The sequence below is a fragment of the Macaca fascicularis genome, chromosome 2, assembly GCF_037993035.2.
Source record: "Macaca fascicularis isolate 582-1 chromosome 2, T2T-MFA8v1.1".
Classification (NCBI taxonomy): Eukaryota; Metazoa; Chordata; class Mammalia; order Primates; family Cercopithecidae; genus Macaca; species Macaca fascicularis.
The window spans coordinates 116,508,663-116,517,578 of NC_088376.1; the positions used below are offsets into that span (position 1 = coordinate 116,508,663).

Consider the following 8,916-nt stretch of genomic DNA (forward strand, 5'->3'; position numbering starts at 1 on the left):
TTATCCTCACCATCTCCTAACAATGGATTTCAACAGCAAGGCCGTGTCTCAGCTGTGCCTCCTATGTATTGGGGCTGCTGGAATATAAACCCCTGGAGGAGGTGATGCTTTGAGTCAGGAGTAGCACTACCAGGCAGGCGTACTCCACTCCCTGCTCTGCCACTGGTGCCAGACCCCCAGAAACTATCACAGTGCTTGCCCTTTCCACCTGGACCCAGAGATGCCATGGTGGGTACCCATGACAAACTGACCCAACTGACATTCTAGTGGGCTCAGGCTCACAATACTAGATCTAAAATATTCCATGCTAAATGTATTTCAGCATTAAGATATTTTTGAATTTTAGAAAGGTGATACATAGCATTTAGTATATATTATACCATACTGGCAACATGGTCTGGGGTAGCTTTCTGTAATCAGACAGTGATGAATTTTTCCACTAAATGGAATAAAGACTACAAATAGTCTCATGTCAATTCAGTCCAAAGTGTGCTACCAAATGAGTCTGTGTCAAACTTCAAAAAGTTTTCTAGGCTGGGCGCAGTGGGTCATGCCTGTAATCCCAGCACTTTGGGAAGTGGAGGTGGGAGGATCACTTGAGTCCAGGAGTTCAAGACCAGCCTGGGCAACATAGTGAAACTCCATCTCTACAAAGAGAAAAAAAAAATTAACCAGATGTGTTGGCATGTTCTCATAGTCCTAGCTACTCGGTAGGCTGAGGTGGGAGGATCACCTGAGCCCAGGAGGTCAAGTCTGTAGTGAGCTGTGATTGTACCACTGCGCCCCAGCCTGAGTGACAGGGCGAAAATGTGCTAAAACAAAACAAAACAAAACAAAACACCGTTTTTTTGGTATTCAGTTTGGGGATTTTGGAATTGCTCATGAGGTAGAACATGAGTCTGTCTCAGTCAGTTTCACCACTAAATAAATGAGTTTTAGTTCTTTCTCGACAGAGGTTCGTGGGCAGAGGTGCTGAGTGGCACCTCTGGGGAAAGGTTTACTATGGGGAGGAATTTCACAATTAACTCAGGCTCCAGCTGTGCCTCTAGGTCGGTTAATGTAGGTGGATGAGTGGCAAGATGATAACCTTGAAGGGACAGAGATGCCTGGGTAGCACAATCCTTTTTTGGATTCTACTCTCCTCTGTAGCACCTGCTAAGCTGTCAATGCTTGTTAACATTTCATTGATTTCTGTAGCACATTAGGGCCTTCCTGGAGTATTCAACCATAGCCAAGTTTATAATGTAAAATTTCTGGAGACTAATATTTATCTAAATTAAGTTAATTATAGGGATGATAAAGCTCACTTAGACATGTGTTTTGAAGAGATTAGAGTTGAATTTCCTAAACAAGAAGCAAGGGAAACCTTTCCTAGAAAATCGATTTGCCATCCTTCATGCTGATCATTTATGGGACATAAGTTCACTGTGGGAATGGCTTCTAAATGCCTCTGTTCAGAACCCTCTATTGGAGTGAGAGGAGAATAAAGAGACAGTTCTCACTTCACACTGGGAGAGTGTTCTCCTGCAGTCCCAAACGTAAATCTTGGTGTAAACTCTTTAAAAGGAGCAGTAAAGAAGGTGATGGTAAGAGCTCATATATGTGTGTCTAGGGATGAAAGATGGTAGCCTAAGGGAGGGAGTAGTTTGTAAGCTGATTCCAGTTGTAGCTGATAATTACATTTTACTGTGTTGTCATTTTTTTTTTTTGGTTTTTGAGACAGAGTCTCGCTCTGTCGCCCAGGCTGGAGTGCAGTGGCACGATCTCAGCTCACTGCAACGTCTGCCTCCCGGGTTCAAGCTATTCTCCTGCTTCAGCCTGCTGAGTAGCTGGGAGTACAGGCACTCGCCACCACACCTGACTAATTTTTGTATTTTTAGTGGGGATGGAGTTTCACCATGTTGGCCATGCTGGTCTTGAAATCCTGACCTCAAGTGATCTGCCTGCCTCAGCCTCCCAAAGTGCTGGGATTACGGGCATGAGCCACCGCTCCCAGCCTATGTTGTCATTTTTATGGGTTGTGACAACCTCAGAAACCTTCCTGCCTTCCCCTTGTCACCACCATCATCTTTTTCCTATCATTAAATTTCATTTTGATTAGTTTAATAGATGTTTACTGCATGATTTTCATTGAAGATGCTACAAAAATGGTAGGTGTTGGAGAAATGAAACTAAGACCTGGTCTTTGCTCTTTGTATCAGTCCGTTCTTGCACTACTATAAGGAAATACCTGAGACTGCGTAATTTGTAAAGAAAAGAGGTTTACTTGGCTCATGGTTCTGCAGGCTGTATAGGAAGCATGATGCTTGGCTTTTGGGGAGCTCTCAGGAAACTTACAATCATGGTAGAAGGCAAAGGGGAAGTCAACACTTAACATGGCTAGAACAGAGAAAGAGAAAGCAGGAAGGGGAGACGCTGCACACTTTTAAATGACCAGATCTCATGGGAACTCACTACCACGAGAACAGCACCAAGAGGAAAATCCACCTGATCCAATCACCTCCAACACTGGGAATTAAAATTGACATGAGATTTGGGCAGGGACACTCATCCAAACCATTTCCTCTCTAAAGTTTATAGTCTGATGAGGTAGACAAATAAATTTAATAGTTATGTATGTACAGTAAGATACGTTTCTAAGTCTTGATATAGAAGTATTCATAAAGTGTTATGGGAGCACAGAGGGGATATCCAAATCAGCCCGAGTTAGAGGTAGGGAGAGCTTCTAATGAAAAATAATTTTTTTTTTTGAGATGGAGCCTCGCTCTGTTGCCCAGACTGGAGGGCAGTGGTATGATTTTGGCTCACTGCAACCTCTGCTTCCTGGGTTCAAGCACTTCTCCTGCCTCAACCTCCTGAGTGACTGGGATTATAGGCACCTGCCACTATGCCCATTTGATTTTTGTATTTTTACTAGACATGGGGTTTTGCCATGTTGGCTAGGCTGGTCTTGAACTCCTGACCTCAGGTGATCCGCTGCCTTGGCCTCCCAAATTGCTGGGATTACAGTTGTGAGTCACTGCACCCAGCAAAAATGATGCTTTTGAATTGACTTTTATTGCCTAACATTTAAAAAAATTTAAATAAAACGCACAGATTGTGATATAGCTCAATCAATTTTGACAATTGTATACATCCGTATTGACACCACCTCAATAGAGATATAAATCATAGTCATTTTCATCAACACAGAAAGTTCCTTTGTACTTCTTTCCAGCCAGTATCCCACCCCCAGCCACCTCCTCAGAGGCCACCAGATGAACTGCCTTTGGCCTGGGCATTTACAATTAGGAGGAGTGGTGGAAGGGCAGGTCCATGGAGGGAACAGTGTACAAAGGCATGGATGTGTGAGAGATTGTGGCACATGTAAGGGATCTCCAGCCCTCTGATCTCATCTTTTTGGGCTGAGGGCAAGTCATCTTTGTTAAATGAATGTTTGACAGAGATGAGGCTAAGTGCCAGGTCACCAAGGGATGGGACATTCAAGCTACTTGACTTTCATCCTGTAAGACAAAGGGGGCCATGGAAGGGTTTCAGGCAGGGTAGTGGTCTTCATGGTACACTAAGACTTTGATTTAATTAATTAATTATTTTAGAGACAGCGTCTTGCTCTGTCACCCAGTCTGGAGTGCAGTGGTGCAATCATAGCTCACTAAAGTCTTGAACTCCTAAGGCTCAAGTGATTCTCCCACCTTAGCCTCCCAAGTAGCTCAGACTACAGGCGTGCACCATCATGCTCAGCTTAAATGACCTTTTAAGCAGAGAAAACTTAAATGTCTCACTTGTTCTATGAACTATATACAAGTATCACAAAGGTGCTTAAACTGTGATAATTTTTTTTTCTGGTTAAGCTGTGACTCCAGACAGGATCTACAGAGGAGTTTTACAATCTCATCTCTGGGTTCTATGGATAATTACTTTAGCTTTCTGTGTTAGTCTCTTAAAGAACTGTGAACTTGCATTTTAAAGTTCAAATGGTTAAAACATTTTGAGGGCAAAGTTCTGTTTTATTGGTAGGAAACTGTTAAATTCATTCTTCTGTAAAAGAGAGTAATCAGTCCTTTTATGTGAGGAGGGACAAATATCTAATTAAAAAAATTCTGCTTGACATCAAACAATTGATCACATATTTCAATGAAGACAAAGTTTTATGCTCAGTGATAGTGTTGGATGGTGTCTGCATTTAAAATGCTCTTTCATATTAATTCAATATGTCATTGATGTCTGTCTTTGATTTACACAAAGGAGTCAGAGATGTTTCTTTTCTGTAGGGAGAATCTCAAAGGCAGAAGCCGAACTGACACTACAGAAGAAACGAAATAAGACTCATTACGACTTTTTGAGAGAGTGTTTGGTGCAGTGTCTTCTGACTAAATTGATAGTTCATTTGCTTTTGAGATATAAAAGGGAAAGCAGTTACCTGAAAGAAACTTCCAGTCTCTGCAGCAAGGTGGCCTACCTTTGGAAGTTCCTAGTCTAATGTTGACTGGTTGGTTTTGGGAATTGCTTCTGCCACCTTTCAACAAAGGAAACATTAAAATGAAAATTTATGTTTAAAATTACATTGTTTTTCATACTTTGAAAAGTGAACTTGGAGGAGTAACACTGGGTCTCAGTATTTTTATGCAAAAATTAAGGGAGTATAGACAATGAAAGCAACCCAGAAAGACACATTGAAAAAGAAAGTTAAATACAGTGACATACTATCTGAAAAGAACTAAAAGACGTTAAGAAACTGGTAAAAGACATGAAAGAGCATTATTCATCAGAATTAGAAAAACTTACAAATAGGGCGACAGAATTCAAGAAATAAGTAGAACCAAACCAGAAGAAACTCTAGAGCAAATAGACACAAGAGAAGGCAAAAAGAAGTATAAGTTCAAAGAAATGACAAAAAACATTGAAGAAGAGTGACAAATACAGATCAGAAAGATCTGGAATATGGATAGAGTCCCTGAAGCGAAAGAAGACCAAAGAAAGGGAACAGAATGAGTACTACAACTGAAAGTCAAGAAAACTTGCCTGGCCAGGGCAATGGCTCACACCTGTAATCCCAGCACTGTGGGAGGCTGAGGCACGAGGTGAGTGCATCACTTGAGCCCAGGAGTTTGAGACCAGCTTGGGCAACATAGTGAGACCCTGTCTCTACAAAATATTTAAACATTAAAAAAAAATTACCTGGGTGTTGTGGTGTGTGCCTGTAGTCCCAGCTACTCAGGAGGCTGAGGTGGGAGGATGGCTTGAGCCTGGGAGGCTGCAGTGAGCTGAGATTGCACCACTGCATTCCAGCCTGAGTAACAGAGCCAGACCCTGTCTCAAAAAGAAAAAAAAAAAAAAAAAAAAGAAAGAAAAATAAAAAATACTTTCCTGAAATATTTCCTGAAGTATTTTGAAATACAGATTGAAAAAGCACACCATGTACCTAAACATATTGACCCAGCGCTATTCTAGAAAGTATTTTAGGACATATTCTAGAAAAATTATTGGACTTGAAAGGAAAATAAACATTTCTCTTTTTTAGCAATATATTTGGCTTTCAAAAAATTTCTGTAAGCATTTAGACACAAATGGCATGTGACTTATGAAGAAAAGAAAATTAGATTATTATCAGACTTTTTGACAGAATAGATTTATGCCAAAATAAAATGGGATAACATACTTAAGATACCCAAGGATATCAAGTGTGAGGGAAAGACCTTCTATCCAGTAAGATTGACACAAACTGTGATCAACATGCAAGAACTACGGACCTCTTGTTCTCACGGGCTTTTATTAAAGCATCTACTTGAGATCAAGTCCACCAAAACAACTGGAGAAACATTGACACAAGAAGTGATGAGCGTGAAATACATGGTTGCTTATAGAACTAAGACTAAATGAGAGTTTAAAGAGGAAATTATTGTATATAAAGGTTTTATAGACTGTCCAGATAGATCTAGCATGACCATTAAAAAGGGGGAGAGAATGAAGTTAGCCTGAGAAAAATATTTTAAACCTTTAGTCAAAATATGTGGTGGCATTATTGTTATTGTTATTCTGAAATTGCCGCATGATCCTTATAGGTTAGCACAAATGATGGGATATTCCAATCCTGTCATCCTCTGGGTCCTTGAGAACCAGGATTCTTGGTATGGAAGTGCCTAGTAACAATGGGTAAGCAGCCATAATGCCTAGATTATGGTCTTGAAATACCATGTTCCGCTAAAGCAAACCTGGGCTGCTTGGAGAAATGGCTGATTCCAAATCTGGAATAGGAAATGTACAAGATGAATGGGAATATCTTGACCTACCACACAGTAGAGAAGTTACCAAAGACTACTAGAGTTGTGGGCAGAAGGTTCTTAAAATTTTTTTGAAGAGAGAGGGTCTCACTATGTTGCCCAGGCTGGTCTCAAACTCTTGGGCTCAAGTGATGTTCCCACCTTGGCCTCCCAAAGTGCTGGGCCTACTGGTGTAAGCTCTGCACCTGGCATTTCAGGGGCCATTTTGAAGAACCTCTCACAGGTTAAAAAGGAAACAATTTCTGCCTTAATAAGGATAGTGTTTAAATATTTTAAAATCCATGAGTTCATAATAATCTTTATTTTATTTTTAAAATTTTTCTTATTTATTTATTTATTTATTTATTTATTTATTTTTGAGATGGAGTTTTGCTCTTGTTTCCCCAACTGGAGTGCAATAGCACGACCTTGGCTCATTGCAACTTCTGCCTCCTGGGTTCAAGCGCTTCTCCTGCCTCAGCCTCCCGAGTAGCTGGGATTACAGGCATGAGCCACCACACCCAGCTAATTTTGTATTTTTAGTAGAGATGGGGTTTCGCTATGCTGGCCAGGCTGGTCTCAAACTCCTGACCTCAGGTGATCCACCCACCTTGGCCTCCCAAAGTGCTGGGATTATAGGTGTGAACCACTGCACCTGGCCTGTTTTTTATTTTTCTATTGCCCAGGCTGTAGTGCAGTGGCACCATTTTGGCTCACTGCAACCTCCGCCTCCTGGGTCCAAGCGATTCTCCTGCCTCAGCCACCCAAGTAGCTGGGATTACAGGCGTATGCCACAATGCTCGGCTAATTTTTGTATTATTAGTAGAGACTGAGTTTCACCATATTGGCCAGGCTGGTCTTGAACTCCTGGCCTCAAGTGATCTGCCCGTCTTGTCCTCCCAAAGTGCTGGGATTACAGACATGAGCCACCTTGTCTGGACCATAATAATCTTTGAAAAGAAAATGAATTGATTGCATTCTGAAGATGACAGATAAACAATTCATCATTGTGGAAATAGTGTAAATAAAAACAGAGAACCAACGATTTACCTTGCCTTTTCTTTATGAACTGTACAACTGGGTAATCAAATAGTAGATGAGGGGAAGCATCTCTTTGTAAAATTATTCCAGCTAAAAAATAAAAACAGTAGGATAGAATTAGAATGACACCATCCTAACTATCCCAAATGGATCAGTGAACCTAGGCATTGAGCTGACATTAAAAAAAAAAAAAGTGAAAAGCAGGCATGATGTACCTCTTTTTTTTTTTTTTTTTTTTTTTTTTTTTTAGGGTATCTTTTCATTTATTTGTGAATTATTTAGTTTTTTTTTAAATTTATTTTTTATTATTATTATACTTTAAGTTCTGGGGTACATGTGCATAATGTGCAGGTTTGTTACATATGTATACTTGTGCCATGTTGCTGTGCTGCACCCATCAACTCGTCAGCATCCATCAACTCGTCATTTACATCAGGTATAACTCCCAATGCAATCCCTCCCCCTTCCCCCCTCTATCGAAACACTACCACTTAATTTTGCCAGAGGAATGGAATCTAAGACTCATCAATCCTTTGGATTTAGCTGCCAATTTTCAGGAAATACAGAGGATAGAGGAACATGCTGAACTGCACCATGCGTATGCAGTCATCGAAGCCCAGATTGCAGGAAACTCTGCATATAATACAGCCTCTGTCCTTCAATACATACATTGTGAGAGAAAGAAAGAGACTGAGGGGGATATACCAAGTTAAAAAAAGGGAGCAAATGAAATGCACACTTAGGTGATAAAACAATAAAGTAGCATAAGAAAAGTGATTAATGTGCTGTTGGAGGGCTGGGAAAGGCTGTGGTTAGTATGGTGTATATGGTGGAGTTTCTTGGGTGGCTGGCTAAACTCTATTTCTTGACCTGGGTAGTGATTACAAAAATGCTTACGAAGACTTTTATCATTAATATATTACTATATTTGCTTTTCTCCATATGCCATATGTGGCCATCTATCAATCCCTCCATCCACCTATTAATCCATCTTATTTCTGGATGCGTTTAAAAGTAAATGACAGATATTTGTATACCTCCCCCTCATTACTTCTGTACTCTAATACCATTAACTAGAGTTCAATATTGAGTTTTTCTTTTCTTTGTTTTTTTTGAGACAGGGTTTTGCTTTCGCCCAGGCTGAAGTGCAGTGGAGCTATCATGGCTAACTGCAGCATCTACCTCCTGGGCTCAAGTAATCTGCCCACCTCAGCCTCCCAAGTAGCTGGGACCACTGGTGTGCACCACCATACCTGGCTAATTTTTGTATATTTTGTAGAGATGCAGTTTTGCTATGTTGCCCAGGCTAGTCTCAAACTCCTGAGCTCAAGCGATCCTCCTGCCTTGGCCTCCCAAAGTGCTAGGATTACAGGTATGAGCCACCCTGTCTGGCCTGTTGTTTTCTTTTGATGTAAAACTTACATAAAATGAAATAAACTTATTTGAAATGTATACTCACTGAGTTTTGACAATGCATACACCCACATAACTCAAACTCCTATTAAGATATACATCACCATTGATCGCCCCCAAAATTTCCTCTTTTTTTTTTTTTTTTTTTGAGATGGAATCTTACTGTGTCGCCAGGCTGGAGTGTAGTGGCGGGATCTCAGTT

The 8,916-nt window shown here is 40.6% G+C and overlaps 1 non-coding gene across 1 annotated transcript; it reads right to left on the reverse strand.

Annotated features, from left to right (window-relative positions):
- Positions 1 to 3,849: 3,849 nt before the first annotated feature.
- On the reverse strand, positions 3,850 to 3,973 carry LOC123572074 (small nucleolar RNA SNORA26). Its single transcript, XR_006696414.1, has one exon. It is a non-coding gene; the product is annotated as a small nucleolar RNA SNORA26 (small nucleolar RNA).
- Positions 3,974 to 8,916: the final 4,943 nt, after the last annotated feature.